Here is a 17,528-nt window from a genome sequence, read left to right as displayed (position 1 = left end):
GACCAAACCACAGATGGATAATATATCCATTGATATTCAATTATATTCACACAATGCTAGCTCAAAGTGATGAAGCAGTAATGGTTATCACGATAGAATTGGTAAGAAATGTTTTAAGTGTCAGATTTTGACAACATTTCCCATTGATACGTATATTTAATTGAAAGATGCTCATAATTCAAGATTATAATGATTTTGCACAATATTCACTTAATTACTTCCTGTGATATGTTACACCCTGATTTTACATGCTAGATTTTGGCTACCTTGACATATGTTATGTTAGTGGCTAAAGTAGCATCTTACACATTCATTGTTTGTGTCCACAATGAAGTACTTCATGAGAAGTTAGTTGCAGGTAGGTAGAACATAACTTGAGTGTGTTACTCAAGACACAGCAGCCTCTGAAAATATTAGGAAAAATACTGGAGTAGTTGGACAGCTTTTCAAAGAATAAAGTTTAGGGAATACAGAACTGTTCTTGTTGAAGATACTCAATATATCTGTAGCCCAGGCTGAAGGAGCTCCAACTATCCCAGTCATAAAATATGTAGACTATAAAATCCAAACCAGACTGTGCCTCTCACATCCAGTCAAAACCAAGCTCAGAGCCCCACAGAAAGACAGGAGAAGACTGGAGTAACACAGGTGCTTAGGCAGATTGCTCCAAGCAGGTTGCCCATTGCTCACAGACTCACAGCTCTGCCTCCTTTCATCTGGCTACACCCACTTTTCAAGACTCTGGGAAGGGGGGATTGCTAGTCTGCCAAGAAGAAACACTGAATTGAAGAGATGTCTTTCTCAGCTGAGTGCTGTATTATAGATAGCTTTGTATAGAAAATATGGGCTACAGCTCCAAGCTTCAATTCATTATGGAGAGTGTCTACGACTTCATTAAGGCCAGTACTTCACCCTACATGTCTCCTACATGCTTATTTTTCACACTACACAGAGATAGCTAAGTGCCTTTCTGATTTCAATGTCTGACAGAAACACTGCAAAGTTTCACTACTAACCCCATTTTGACTCTCTCAGTATAAACTGAAATGTCAAAGGAGCCCAGTCTCTCTAAAATTCTGTACATCTAAGTCTGAAAGGAGAAAACAAATGAAAGTCGAAGACCTGCTATGTGATCCTACAGGTTTTACGTTGCTTCTGCTGTTCAAACCTGTAAAATCTCTTCTAATTTTCCTGCCTCTGTAAATAAATTTTATGGTTCACAGTCTGATGGCAAACTGAACATCTTTGAGAGAGAGTGAAGGTCTGCCTCCTATTGCCAATACTATTGAGAAGTATTGTTTTCTTTCCAGAATGCTTTCATGCTCCTTTTTTCCTTCTCACTTTTTTTCCCATTGTCTCTTTAACTGACATGTGTTATGTTTATGCTTTCTGGTTTTCTGTAGCAAACAACATTGTCCCATCCATTATCTTCCTGTTTGCCTCAGTCATACTCATTCTCATCCTTTAGATCCAGTTTCCAGTGAAGAAAATAATCATTTTGTCCTCGTTCTGGCAAGATTAAATCAAAAGCCCTAATGTTTTTGCAGGAAAAACCTTACTCACATGTAAAAAATCTAATTTAAATTAAAAATGGGCCATATAATTCCCTTTCTTACAATTAAAACTCACTGATATTCTAAGTCGCAAAGAAAAGTACATAGATTTGGAAGGTATTTGTGTTTTTCATATTTTTTCTACTAATGGTATCATTAAAAGTTAGAAGTCTCTAAGTCACTTGACTCCAACTTTTTGCAAGTAGTGATAGGTGTTTTACTATCATACTGATTTAAAAGAGGCCTCTTAATCAGGTGTCATCTTTGGCCCATAAAGTCATATTAATGTTTAGGATGGGATATGAGGCTCTATCTTAGGCACATTAAGCAAGATCCATTAGGAACTCACTACCACTGGAATTTACAGCCTTCCTGTAACACAATACCCTGGATAAATTTTTCTGTATCTGGTATATGTATGTGAATTTTAGCAGTTTTGCATTTGACAGCTTTTTAGAGTACAGGTTATTCTGGTGTCTTTATTCTTATGATCTTTCAGTCGGGATATACTAACATGCCACATACCTATCTGCCTAGGCAGTAACATGACTCCACATCTGTTCCATAACTCCATGTTAAGGCACATGCCATGTCACTGTTTTAGCATTCTAGTTGTTTTTTTGTACAGCACACAGCACAAAGGGCTCATTTCTATTAGGTTCTCAAAATATTATGGCAGTAAAAATAATAAATTCAGGAACTTCTAGCAATACGCAGTTTGAATCCCTCTGAACAACAGAACTCTGCATTTCTAGGCCTTGAGCAGCGAATCCTCGTGAGTTCATGTATTTGGAGCTAATTCGCCCACACTAAAAGCATAATATGATCTTTCTACACAAATGCAGCCTGATGTTTCCTAGGCCAGTTTCATTTTCACCTAACTGAATCTATCCAATAAGGGTAAGAGTAATTACAATGCCACTTGCAAAGAAATCGTAAGTAGAATCCATGATGGAAAAGGTATAAAAACAAAAGACAGCTAGTGTGCAGCATTGGCCTATGAAGTTATCTGTAGGCGCCTAAAGATTGGGACTTTGCCAGTCTAAATTCTACCCAAGTTTGTACTGCCTAGCATTTCCAGATGAGTTAAATATGAAGTCAGACGGAATGAGGTAAGAGGAAAGAACAGGATTTGGGTGGAAACTATGTCAATTAAATGGGAGCTACTGATTTTATTTCATTAAATTGATTCTCCTTGCTTGGATGAGGCAGTGCCTAAGTATTTAAATATTAACTGTGACTAACCAAGAACTATGACTACATCTGACCCTACTACTATACCTCTATATAACTAACTGTTGTCTATAAAGCACAGTCACAACTGCTGTTTATAAAGCAGAGGGAACAGCACAGTCACATCCTCTGTAGATATATAACTATTAAAAAAACAGGCTTCCTTTCCTTCCACTGGCAGTGTTAAATCTTCATTTTGGCTGAAGAGAATATCATATGAAAAAAGGAATGCTATTTCATTTTTACAGTCCAGATTTCGATTTTTCATACTAATTACAGTCTTTACTGAGATCAAACTGATTGGGTATCACAAGGAAATAAATTTTAATTTCATATAAAACATTTCATAATTAGAGTTTATGTCTGTTTTAAGCACCGCATTAAGAACTCACACCCAAGTTTTATGAATATAAAGCATAAATTTATTTAAATATTTGTATTCCAATAGATTAAAAAAGTGTGAATTCCTTAAATCTTAACAAAAGCAAACATACACATCTCTGGAGAAATCACAGTGAGAAAAGAGGGATTCTGGAGAAGAGATTTCTCTATCAGAAATGTAAAAAGAAGCATCAGGAAATTAGAAGTGACCAGTCTGACCTTTTGTATAAATAACAGATAGACTCACAGTACAGAACTGGCTCGAAAAGTACACACCGTTTCTCACAAATTTGGTAGTATCCTCTGATGCAGATCCTGCTGCAAGAAAGGATATTAAAGACAACAAAATGACAGCATAAATCCACTTTTACTAAAAGTCAGAAACAATACCTTTGCAATGGGGCTGCAATAAAGGAGACGTTAGAGTACATGTAAATTTCTATGTCCACCTTTGACATACTGCAGTATCAAAGACATTGAAAATATAAAAAGTTCAAGAGTCTGTGAATGACAAATGAGTCTAAATCCCATTTAAAACTGCTAATGGGAATTCAAATCAGCAAGCCAGATTTACAGAAGTATTTCCATTCTTTTTTTTTTACATCAGCTAAACCAGGCATTTTTATATGCCAGGCAGCTCACCACTGTTAATTCCAGACCCACATAGCTATATCAATTTTGGAAATGGAGCATTTTTCCTAACTTACTTCATTGCTTTTAGCTTAGGAAGGTAATGTGAATGATTAACTTGTTTAGAAAATTAACACGGAAGGCAATAACTCCTACCTAAGGAAAGATAAGTCATAGGATCATTTGTAGCAACAGTGGGAAGAGAAGTCTCAAAATCTGGTAAGAGAGCAGAAATACAAGAGCAAAATGAAGAGATAAAAATTATTTATTTAATTATTAAATTATTTATCTACTGTAGTCTCTGACAGCAGTTTTGCCTTGCTCCATATGGGTAGCTGAACAAATTATCTTCTCCACAATGTGAATTCTTCCACAAAATTTGAGAGACTTCCATAAGCAAAAGAAAAACATTTATTTTGCTTTACAACCATTTACCCCATTCCAGCAGTATCTCCTCTCCTAGATGTGCCAGGTTGGATTCTCTGTCACAGAACAGGAGATATTGCTGCATCCAGAAAATTTGGTTTTGCAATTTGTAAAAAGATATTATTTTAACACGAATAAAATTGAAAGAATGAAAAACAGGACAAACAATTTTGGATGTCTTGAGTCAGTATTGGAAGATGTGTGATCTTTCTGATCAGACTGTTGGCACTGTGAGATATGAGCTATTTATTTTTCTTGTGGCATCTTGCTCTATGACTAAAGACCTCCGGCAGAACTAGAGTAAAAAAATAAAAATAAAAAATGAATTTAAGCTCTAGAAAGAGCTAACACCTGAAAGATGCTTTCTATCTGAGTAACCCTACCAAAGGCAAAGAGAAAGATGATATTATGTCTTGAATGTATTTGAGATGCTGCCTCTTTCATTGTTTCCTTCGTATTTTCTGAGATTTTCCCCTATGTCCACTAGCTATGGATAAGTCAGGAAATATTTGAAGCCTACTTTAAGTTCACAAAGAGCTGGAATAGTTCAGTAGAACAAAAAAACTATTAAAATGGATACTTTTTTATTTGATTTACTGCATTTTATGGTCTATTATGTCTCTTACCACATCAAATGTTCAGACAAGTTTAATATTACCTTCAAACTACTAGCTCATCTCAACTGTTTTACTAGCCTGACTTATTTTTATAACATACTAGCTTTATACCCTGAAGTGAAAGGATGATTTTTTTTTCATTCTAGGATAACCAATGTATATATGTCCATTCCATTTCCCTTATAACAAGAGATAGTCTTAAAAATGTGTTTACCCAAACAGCTATTGTGGTATAAAACAAATTAATCTTTTTTGACTGCTACTTTGTATTTTACTCCAATTCTCTTGAAGGCTGTTTCTCACAGATACTGCTCAAGAGAATTCACTCTCAGCTGTGCAGATCCTGTGGAATTATGAAGGTTATGCAGTGTAGTGCACCAATAGTTATTCAAGTGTACTGCGAGCTCGCTGAGTCTCTGAGAACTGAAGGATGGTCCATAGCAAAGCTTTTTTCAAAGATCTGGACTCATTTCTCTGTTCTGTCACTAATTTTAGATTATAGCTCTAAGCAAATCACTTCATCTCCATGAAAGTTTCCCTGGAAGAAGCTCTTAATGCTCTGGAATAAAAGGATCTGACTTCACTCTGCAGTTCCTTTGCTCCAGCGAAGGAGCAAAACCACACCATTATGCAACACACTGTTGAGAAGCTATTTGCTGATCTGTTCTCTCACACAATGCAGTCTAATACCCTAGAGAGCAAACTGTCTGAAATGCCCAGATTTGGGCTCACCCAGCGACCTGCCTTTCAATGTGATATGAAGACTGACACATTACATTTACCATACTAGTACAAACCACAAAAGCTCTGAACATAAAACATCACATATCTGTCCTTCTCTGCTTCTAGTCACAACCTAAAGCACAAGTATGAGGGGGCAAGGGAAAAATTTAATAGATGGTCACATAATTTCCATGAGAGACATGCAAAGAAACTAGTCTTCACTGCCATTTGTTAAATAAATCATGAACACCTCGGGTATGTGATTTTATTATCAATCAGTCCTGAAATATTCCCTCCTTAATAATAAAATGTCTGGAGGTAGATTCTCTGCAGAACATAATAGCAGGCTTTAACTTTTGACTAGAAGTAGAGGACACAGAAGAACATTTTTTATGTGTAAGTACCCACTACAGATGCCTAATGCTAAACTATTGTTTTTCTTTCACAGGGGAAGACACTTTACATGGCCCTATTTTTATCCAAGAGCCATATGATACCACTTATTCTATAAACTCAGCAAATCCAGAAATACTACTGAACTGTACAGCTAAAGGATATCATCTGCCATACTACAGGTGAAGTCAACTTTAGGAAAGTGTTGTCTCATTGTAAATCTTTTAGCTGGTTTTAATCAGTAGTACACAGTAAGATACCTTAATGTGGTGAGCACACATGGCCAAAACATCAGTAGCTATGCTTTGTAGCCAGGTTTATTGCTATTCCACGCTACTTGTCTGTAGCAGTACTCACAGGGCCACCTCCACATTCTTCCAGCTAACAGTCCTGGGGAAAAAAACCTCACATTGTCAGTCTTTTGGTGCATTTATGTTTGTTGGCCCTCCTTATCTGGAGGGGTCCCTAGCTGTTCTTGAGAAAGGAGGCAGGACAGCCTCAGGCCCCTCCTAGGAAGACCTTGATTTAGTTTATTTCCAGAAAAGACAGAATTTTTATCAGCCTACAGGGCAGACTTGTCTTCAATGCAGTGTAGAGGTGGTCTTGACACTAAGGCTAAGTGTAGGACTAGTCAGTTCAGGTATGGTATAAGATAACCTGTATCCATACAAAGGGACTTATTCTGAAAGGGACCCAGCACTGAAAAATGTAACAATTTCATACTCACATCTTTTATTTCAAGAAGCATATAGATACATTTCTAATGATATGTTTATGTTATCACATCATTTGAAATCTGTTCATCAGAAATCTGAGGCAAAAAGGGAGAAAAAGAGGAGTCAAACGCTAAAAAGCTACCTAAGTAAATCAAACCTAGGAAGTAGGAAAAATATCCTTCTCTTGTACTGTTATGGAAATTTACACAGATCAAAAGGCACATCATTGAAAATATTGTAAAACCTACAAAATTACTTCCAAACTCACCAAACAGCTGTGAAAATGTAAAAAAAGCAGTCTTGCTAGACATCTTACCTTTATATGTGTGTAAATATCAGAAGGGAAGATGTAAAGATGTCAGAGCCAGACTCTTCTCAGTGGTGCCCAGTGAGGCAGTGGGTACAAACAGATGAAGAACAAATCTTCATTAATATATCCTACTCCTCTTCTTTAGCTGCTTGGAGAGGGGAATTATTTGAATCAAGTATTGATTAAGTAATACAAATATGAGGAAACCATCATCTATTATAAGTTTATCCTCCTATAAATGAATCTGAAATTATTTAGTTGATTGTAGTCTACATAAGACATAAGTGTTCAGTAAGTCCAACATCAAAGACTTAACATATTTCAGTGGCTTGGAAGAATACTGGCAAGTTTAAATGCATCATGTATAGATGGGCAATGAAACAATTTCAGAAGAAGTAACAAGAGACAGAATATACTACCTATCACTTGAGATCTTTACATTGAGACAGGGGCTACTAATATATGCTCTTTAAGTCTTTAACTTAATAAAGAATTTACAGGGGAAATTTTATGATGTTCTATAAAAAATTGGATTTTAAAGAAAAGGGAACATGAACCTGTCTATGAATTCATAAAACGAATTGTTGCTTTAAGTCTGGACATATCAGTATTATTTAAGAAGTCTTTTTCAGAGAACTACAGAATGCAGCACATATTCAGAATATAAGCTTTTTTAAAAAAAAAAAAAAAAAAAGTTTAGATTCTGAAATGATCGATCCAGGATGTATTTTCTATAATTGATGAGAACTATTTTCCAATGGTTGTATGAAAAAGTTCAGGAAAATGCATAGTCTATCTCTGCCTATCCCTAACTACTCTGTTAAAATAGTCCTTCCATGGTTCTTCTGTATTGAATGGTGTACTGCAAAATACAGGAAGTCATTAAATCATTGTTTATCATAGGAATTCATTAATTCTCTTTCTTCACTGATGTAAATGTATTAATGAGGAAAAAGACCACACCAGGAGATGAACCCCTGATCTATATGCACAATTTAATAATCACTGTATCATAGTGATTAAAATCATTATGGGGATACTGTGAAGAATTCATTTGCTCCAGCTAAGCCAACAACTTTGTATTTGTTTTGAAAAAGAATTATAGAACTTAATTGGAAGCCATGTAATGATGTCAGTGGTTATTTCAGTGATTGATTCTGAAATTAAAGAGAACTGGCAAACTAAATACAAGAATACAAGAATATCCTATATTAAAAAACTGCAAGGTCCAGAGAGTATGCACTATATGTAAATTACGAAGTATGTCAAAATCCTGACTGCTACATACTACTGCTTCTTAGAAAAGGCTCATGGATGGGCAGCAGCTAAAATGCTGCTTGTCTTGGGGAAAAAAAAAGAAAAAAACTCTGACCAACTACAGGAAAACATAAAAAACAAACAGCACAGAGGTACTCAATGGCAAAAAAAACAGCTGCAATTGGTAGGAAGAAAATATTAGTAGTCCATAGTTGCATCTAAATTTCTTATTGTGGGTTTCTTAACGTAAAGGAGGCAAAGATTGGCAGACACAGATAAATTAGTTAATGCTATTCAAATTTGTTCAAAGAATTCAATTTCACATTGTAATCAATCATTTCTCAACTTTAAAAAACAAGCTTCCACTTAAAAGCCCAGGATCTTTCTTCGTACATGTTTGTTCAGATTCCCCTTGGAACACAGACTATTTTTCATCAGTCCAAAAAACGTCTCCAAAAGAAGCTCTGTACACAGTCTGACTGCGCAGCAAAAGTTCTGTCTCTCAAGTCTTAGGAATAAAGCACTGCTACACACAGAAATGTCAGATCCTCAGATTCTCCTATGGAAAACAGTCTGGTTACACGGACTACAGTAAAATTCTAACAGCTGATACCAAGTAGTCTTTTAGCTTCCACTACGTTTACATCAGTGTAAACGGGTAAGTTAACATTTTCTAGGATTACAATTGCTATGAAAGTTTGCTTCAAGGTGTTTACTGTGGAAAGCTGTCTGCTACACTGCTGCCATTATCAGTAAGCCTATCTCTGCAAAGAAAAAGAAACTTTATGTTTTATTATGATCCTTCAGATAATCACAAGGAGGACAATTCTTGTTTATAGGACTCCTGTAAACCCTTCTGCAAAGACAAAGCGAGGCAGGAGTGATTCTTTTGTTGTCTGTGAATGCAGTCAACAATCACACTGATTTGGGTCATCACACAGGCTGAAGATCATTGTTGTATAACACTAAGAAAAGAAAATACTTGGTCATGTACTGCTAGGATTATTACCATCATGACATATGACATCAACAAACCCAACGACTGCAGATATCAGTAACTGAGGACTGTTATGATTTTTGGGGGCTTCATGTGGGTGACGTAGACTCAACCTTTTTCTCACTACCGTTAAAGCCACAAGAATTTCCCTTCTTAAAATAAATATTTACTTTCTTTAAATATAGATTTTATTTTGACATTTAAAAATAGTTGTGAAATGTTGCAGACACAATCCATTTTCTACTTAATGGACTGACAGAGACAAACAATGCTTTAAAACAGCACCATTCTCATCATTACATCGTCAGTCTCAAACCTGCTATATAAGAACTTGCTATATAAGAACTCTGATTTCCTCTGTCCTTTTAAGTGTAATCCTTCCTAGCTTCCATCTTCACATCATTTCTGTAACCAAATTTATGACATCATTTTCAAGGACTGTAAAACATATTCAGGTACTATTTTTATTATAAAAATACAAGATAGCTAATGTCAAGGCATATCCCATACTCCCAACTGGATGGAAAACTCAGTTTGTGTGAATAAGTTATAATTACTCTTTGTAGACATCTGGATGAACAGTGGTGACTAGCATATAAGCAGTAAAGATTTTTTTAAAGAACAGAATTATTGATATCATTAAGATTGATATAAGAAGCAGTCTTGTGTGAAAAATGGTATGATTTAGTGATATTTAACTACAATTTTATTGTTACAGGTATGCTACAGAATGCTATTTAAGATAAATATGAATAGGATCTGTAAATAATAAACATAATTTGATTTTTTTCCCCTCAAAGGTGGAAGCAAAATGGCACAGATATTGATCTTACCATGAGTTATCACTGCAGGTTGGTTGGAGGCAGCCTGGCAATCAATAATCCACATCAAAAACAGGATATTGGAACACACCAATGTTTGGCCACCAATTCATTTGGAACAATTCTGAGCAGGAAGGCAAAGCTGCAATTTGCATGTAAGTTGGGAAGACTATATTTACTGAAACATTATTTTCTGACTAATTCTGCACATGAGCTATAATACATTAGATAATTAATATGTCTTTGATGATTCTGATCAAAAGGTTTGGCTTACTTCAGTGGTACCCATTCTTAAAAATACCTTTCCTAGTAAATATTACTAATAAATACAGAAGTCTGATATCTGGTAGCACTCAGGAACAAGGATAACTTTCAGAGAACAGAAAGGTCAAGGAAGATAAATGCAATGACTTATACTTAATAAGGGGGTGATTTCTTTGCTATATTGCACATAGTTATGAGGGTGGGGACTGCTGCAAAAATTTAGGCTTTCCATTCTTTAGCATAAGGAAGTCCAGAGGAGTCATAGAAACACTGTACCCATAATTCTCATGCTGACAGTAACAGAGTAGGAAACATACTCCTTCCTTACCAAGCAAAATGTCTGTAAATGCTTCATATTTCAGTGAGACTTGGTAGAGTACATGTGTTGTCTCGAACCAGTTTAGAGCTCCTCCCCACTTTCTTGTTTTTTTAAAACAGATCTTCCTCACGTCATTTATATGTGGCTACTGATCTATGTCCTGAATAAAACAACCCCAAAACAAAACAAAGCAAAACAGTCCCGAAAACATTTTACCTCCACTTCTTTTTCTCACAGTACAAAGGTCTGAATTGTCTGTTGCTTGGAGAAAGCAGTTGTTTTCCAACCTCATTAAAAAAATATGTGTCTTAAGCCAACCTTGTGTCGCTATTTTAGACACCAGCAAATGTATTAATTATTAATCTTGTTCCATTTCTCATAGCAAATCTCATGTCACTGGGGTTATAAAGAGGAGACATTAGAGGTCATGCTGTTTCAGACTCTCTTTTAGTATATCTGAACAAACTGTATCGTTAGTATCATTTTTTTTTTTATCCTGAATTTCACAAAGATCTTTTGATTCCTAAGAGCTGGTCAAATAGAAGTTAAAATTTTGATTCATTATTTTTCCACTTTTTCTGAAACTATCCTGCAAGCCTCCTTTTACAGATGGTAAATCATTACAAGACCCAGAGATGAAAACTGTTCAGTTTCAGACACAAGCAGCAAGAGTAAATGGCCTTCTCAAAGTTATCTGTGGAATCTACACTCCACAAGAAACCAGCCCTAGCTAGGAAGAGAGATCAGACCAGGCTTAAAAGGAATTCCGTCTAATGAACACATAAAGGAGGCGCAAAAATGAACAAGGAATATCTGGGAGAGACACGTAAAAGATGGAAAGGCTACAATGATTGTTCAGCATATGCAAATTTCACAATAATTCTAATTTTTCTTGAAAAGTCCTTTCCTGATTTAAATTCCAGAGTACTTGTGTTTACTTTTTGCTTGTTCTACCAGCCAAGAGGGAACCATATTGGCTTGACACACTCACTTTAGAACTGGTTCTACCTAGTGTTTTTGTGCATAACATCCAGTTACAATTCCTTCATTTGTTATTTCATGCGGTTTTCCGTGTTTTCTTTTGCCTCTCGCCAGTCTGTAGCCATAGGGAGGTTGGAGACAGATAGCTCTGAAAATCTTAACTTCTTATAAGGAGAAGGTCTTGGTAAAAGCTAAAAGGGTTAGGGAAGGGAAAGAAAACTTACAGGGGAAAGCCTCACTGGTAAGGAGGAGAAAGAGGAAATGTCTTGTGAGATCAGTCCATGCTTTGCATACACAACTGTCAATGAATCACCACTAGCTATCAACAGAATTAAAGATGTTCTTTGGAACAGAGACATACTGTCTTCAAGTTCTTGCTGCAAATAAGATCTGTTAGAAGCTTTCCCTGATACCAAAAAGAATTTAAATTTACAAGAAAAAACAAAACCAACAGTCACTCTTGGAGTTAGATTCTTAACACAGAGACACACACGCTCAAGCAAATTTTTTGTATGTATTTAGGCTAAAAAACATCTGTCCTTACCACAGTTTATACCACAACGCACAATTTTCTTTGTATTGATGTCCAACAGCAAATCACACGTAATGATGAAGTTCTAAGAAAGGGAACGTCAAAGAGAACTCTATTATCTTGCGAACTATGCAAGGCAGAAGGCTGTAAGGAAGGAATGTGGACATGGAAGGTTTTACACAATTTAGTTTCTAAACTGAAATGTAGATGCTTGAGCACAAGCTTCCCAGACGTCAGAATTTTTGTTTGCCCTGCATGAAGGAGAAATGCCTTAATACTGCTGTCATCAGAGTGCCATGCTCCTGAAACTGCTGCAGAGTCCATTTGGGGAAAAATGCAGCATCTACAATTTCTGTGCCAGAGATGGAGATAGCAAAATAACAATCATGTCCAAAATTCACAAAAGGGAAATGCATCCAGGTTAAAAGAAGTGCTTTGGTAGTGGAAACCAGAGTTTCTCTTACTCTGTGAAGTCAAGTTGCATTTGCATGCATATTAATGAGGTATTTTGCATAAATCTATTTTTATTAATGAAGACCATCTAAACTGCCATGCCTTAAAAGAAAATCAGGCAAAAAGCCTGTTAGAGAAAATTGTTTTAATACTGCTTCAACTACATTTCTATCCATGGCACACAGGGGATATGTTTTAATTATTTCATAAGTTTTAAGTAAAAGTAACTGCGTAAACAACTGGCCTTGAGGGAAATACCCATAACTAGCTGCAGCAAGAGTCTATACAGGACTCTTACTTATTCTTTTGACTGTCAGGCATTCCTGTAATAGAGACATTAAAAGATAACACAGCAAAAAATAAGTTCAATAAAGCAAACAAAAAAACTACTCCACTATGAGAAAAAATTATACATGAAACTAATTCATAAATATTCAGGGCATAAACCCAGAAAATTTATTTAAAACTTCTTGTTGGCTTAGGATCTTAGATGAGATTTTCAGTCCAATTTCCCTGTTGATAGAGTCATGACACTTGCTCTTTCTCAGACCTCAGGCCTTACAAAGATTTTTAATCATTTCTGAGAAACAATGGCAATTATTTAAATTCACAAACAGTTCATACGGAAGCACACACTAGGACACAGTGGAGATATTAGATCATCTATTTAAAAGTGCTTGTTTTTTTTAGTCTGTAGCACTCTACAGACTATATAAAAAAAATCTTGGCATCTTAGGATTTTGTAGATTTTAAAGGATGGTCAGAGGTTTTTCTTGGAAACTGGCCCTTAGTCTCAGTAGCATTTTTCTGAATATGTGCATCTGCCCTCTTGTTGGCTACCGATAAAGCACACTGCTTGCTGAGCTGCTCAGAGAAGTCTGGACACACAGAACTCACAAGTGCTCTCACATGTGGTTTGCCTATTAACTGCAGAAAAAAAAGGCACAGTTTTGCTGAAATAAATTAAGAGGCAACAATTCCTCCTGGGCAGTCTTACCATTACAGTGATTATTCATATTTAACCATTTTAGGGGAAAGATATTAAAAATATTCTAGTCTGTTTAGTCTTTGAGAGATCACGACAGTCTGAGCTATTTTGCAAAGCTCTATTAGAATGACTGTGAGATGCTCAGCTAGCATGAAAAGCCCACTTTTCATCTGATTACTTCATCATGTTATTTACCTTTGACTGCACACAAATTACACAAACATCACAAAGCAATATAGCAAGCCTCAAAATGGCATAACCCTTTTTACTTGTAGCATGTGCCTTGAAACAGAAAATAGAAAAATCAATACAGTTAAATCAGATGAAATAGTCTGAATTTATGAAGTTTGGACATGCATTAATTTTAGTCTAAATGGCACATCCACTTCTGGATTGGTGGTTACTCTGGTGGTAGCACTGTGTGTTTCTCCTGAAATTCCCCTGTAACAACTGTATTTGATCAAAAGGTGTACTATATGTTGCTACTTCCACCTTAAGTAAATAAAGCCTTCTCAGTATTTAAATTAATTGCAAATTCGTCACTGCATGCAAGGGCTGGTGTTCTGATCAGCCCATCTAACAGCTACCAAAAGAATGAACATTGCAACTTGTTTGTTTGTTAATTTAATTTTCAGAAGGAATTCAAGGATAGCCAATAACTGGTAAGTGATGAGCAATCAAGAGAAAGAGCTGAGATTTCCACTGACAGAAGCAGGTTACCATCAAAGATACATATCCAAGTACATATCCAGTGTACAACATTCCTATACCCTTTATAGGAACACTTCACGTAAAATCAAACCTGACTCTATTTCACATCATTTTATAACTTAAAAATACAAAGCAATATATTAAACCTATTCCATGGCTTGAAAGTGCTAGCCTATATACATAATATATAAAACAATATATCATTTCTACATATATTGTTTTATATATATATTTATACACGTGCAACACAGAAGCACATCTAAACTTGCCAATGTACTGAAAAATGAATATAACGGACTGGGCTTCTCAGCCCCAACTCTTCCAATGATCTTGGCAACATCTTACAATCTGACTCTTGTGAGCTGGCAAGAAGAAGAAAAAATAGAACTTGCAACATTCATAATTCAAGCTGATTCCATTTGAAGAATTAAATTATTATTTTCATCTCTGCTTATGTCACCAAATCAGCTTACAAACCCAAATTGTTTTCTGGACTCTTAACAGTCGGAGCAGTCAACATACCCACAGCAGTAGTACATACCTCTCCCTGTGTAAGCCAAGTACAGTACAAGCTTCCATTTAGAATGGATAAGTACATATGTACATATAAAAATATAAAGTATATATGTACACACACACATACACACACATTTCACTGGCTTAAAGAAAAGCAGAAACCATCAATCAGAATTCAACAGTAACTAAAAAAACATTAGAACTGTTTCACCTACTGGCTGACAGAAAGAGATAGAGTGCTAATAAGTTTCTATTTTAAAACACAGATATTACACAAATAAGATTATGCAAATATCCAGACATCATGAAGATAGATAGAGCAGTCCAAAAAGCTTAAAAGACAGAATATATGGATATGTCTACATAATAAATGGGTTTTTGTTTTCTCCACCAGTCCCTAAAGCTTTCAGTCTGATCTGGGTTCTCAAATCTCATTTAATGCACATTGACACCACATGTAGTCATGGCCTCCACTTTGTTGCTAAACACAAGAATGGCAGTGACATTCCCCTTTTATTTAATGTCATGATAGACAGAGCACTATCAGAAACAAAAGTTGTACTTTTATCTGCCCTGAAAGGATTTTATTTCACATCTCTCATAGTATATAAGTACCATGTTCAAGGCCTTTATTTACCAGAACACTTCAATGTTAAAGTCTTTTCACTGCATTAGAATGAATTGTCTAATTTCTAGTTGCCAAAAACATTATTATATTGCCTCTCACATGTTTTGTACACAAATTCTTTATCTATAAAATGGAAATACACATTACAGAGATGTTGTAAGGAGCATTACAGGCAGCAAGCTAGTCAGATAAAGCAGTACCAGAGAATGTAGAAGTATTTGAAGAATATTTTTTAGTTATGTATTACTTACTATTCTGTAATAGTAAGTATGTGTGCTTAGTGTTTATCCTAAATTAGCCCATTGCAAACTGTATTGTAAAGCAATATATGTGACTGAGATATGGTAGGTAACAAAACATCTACAGGTTCCAGAAGTGCTAGATTTCTGACTGATAAAATTAATATTTTTGAAAGGTAAGACCAATCTTTATTTTCAGTGTGAGTGATTTTCTTTTTATTTGCCCTGCCTTCATCACAGACTATACGACTTAGATTCCAATAAACTTCTGAATGTCAATATCTGTAAAGTCCACATAAGCACAGTCATCCTTCAGTTTGAGAAAAAAATGCAGATGAAGGTTTTGAAGAAAGAAAACTAAATTAAAACATTTGGAATAAAAGAGTGACTTTCAATGAGAAGTAATGCGATTAATTTACTAATTTACAAAAATACTAGGTATCTTTGTAGCAAAGGCTGATCATGTCTAATACAAAGGTTCTAAGATGCAAGAGAAACCTCTCTGTTCTACATCTTATGTTTCAGGAGGAAGAACAGTCTTCAGTACTTTACATGACATGAATGGGTAAGGCCAGAGGCATACCTTTTATCAATAGGCAAGCCAGGTAAGGTATGGAGAATGCGCAAAGCTGTAAATCTTCATTTCTAAACATTACTGAAAGAACAACTAATAGCATATACCATAGCTGAAAACCCACATTGAAGATTTGCATTGAAAAATCCTTTACATCAATCACTCAGGTGAATTTCAGAATTCCCATTAGAGGAAAATCTTTGATGGTACTGCAGCTGCAATGTGCGAGATAAAGAGGTAGTGTCTAGAGATATTCTGAAGTAATACTGCAAGAAATGAGTCCATACTGGATTGAGATCTCCCAAGGGCTGGAAGAGAATTTGAAAGGGCTGAAATATGCATGCACATTTACTACACTCTCACAATAGTATATAACATCCATCTCTTCCTTACAGTTTTTCTTAATTGCATTTATTAATGCATTATACTGAAGAAAAAAAAAAAAAAAAAAAACACAACTTAATAGCCTGAACTCAATGTGGGTTACTTAACAGGTGGTTCTGTGGCTTGTGGGGCCCCCAGTTTAGAAGTGACTAGGGCTCTCTGCAGGACCTGGTAGACGTCTGCTCAGTGCCAATGAGCAGGTCAGAGCCCAAGTGGATGAGCCTGATTTAATTACATTTACAAACAGACTGAAAAAGCAAGTCTGTGTAGAAGGGGGTGCAAATATAAGAAGAAGAAAATTTAGGATAGAAACTAATACCTGGGCCAAAAGGCATTCTTACAGAGGGAGCCAGCCTAGCTCCATCCTAAGTCAACCACACCAACATAGTTCTATTACGGATAAATTTAGCCCATGAGATTTAGACTGTGGAGAAAAATTTGTCTTTAAGAACACTCCAATCTGGAGAAAACACATGCAGAAGGAAAAGTGATTCTGTGATGACAGGTGACAAATGAACTCTGCCATGACAAGTCAGAAAACTGTTCAGGAATATAAAATATTAAAAATATATTTCTTATTTTCCCCTCCTTTTGAGAGGGTCAGATCCTTGGATATGCCTCTGGCCTGCAGATGGAGTTTAGAGTTAAAACCCTAAGGCTCCATCAATACTCACTGTTCAGTACAATTCATGTGTTCAGCTCAAAAGAGAGCTTTAATATTTTATGCTGCTAACTCTGTAAAAGAGGAAAAATAACAAAAAGCAGATGTAGACCAGCACTACAACTTCACAGCATATGTTTCTTTGCACTTGCTTGCTTGGTGCATGAACAAAAATCAAGTCAGCTAAGGATTTTCTTTTTCCCTCACTCTCCCTGTTTAAT

At 35.7% G+C, this 17,528-nt stretch overlaps 1 pseudogene; it reads left to right on the top strand.

The window, feature by feature from the left end:
- The first annotated feature begins 6,047 nt into the window (after positions 1–6,047).
- Positions 6,048–17,528, top strand: part of LOC104572738 (contactin-6-like) — a 73,044-nt pseudogene continuing 61,563 nt past the window's right edge.

This window comes from Tinamus guttatus, unplaced genomic scaffold (assembly GCF_059628265.1).
Source record: "Tinamus guttatus ecotype Peru unplaced genomic scaffold, ASM5962826v1 Tinamus_guttatus_pri_ptg000451l, whole genome shotgun sequence".
NCBI classification, from domain to species: domain Eukaryota; kingdom Metazoa; phylum Chordata; class Aves; order Tinamiformes; family Tinamidae; genus Tinamus; species Tinamus guttatus.
This window is presented reverse-complemented; position numbering and strand designations above follow the sequence as displayed.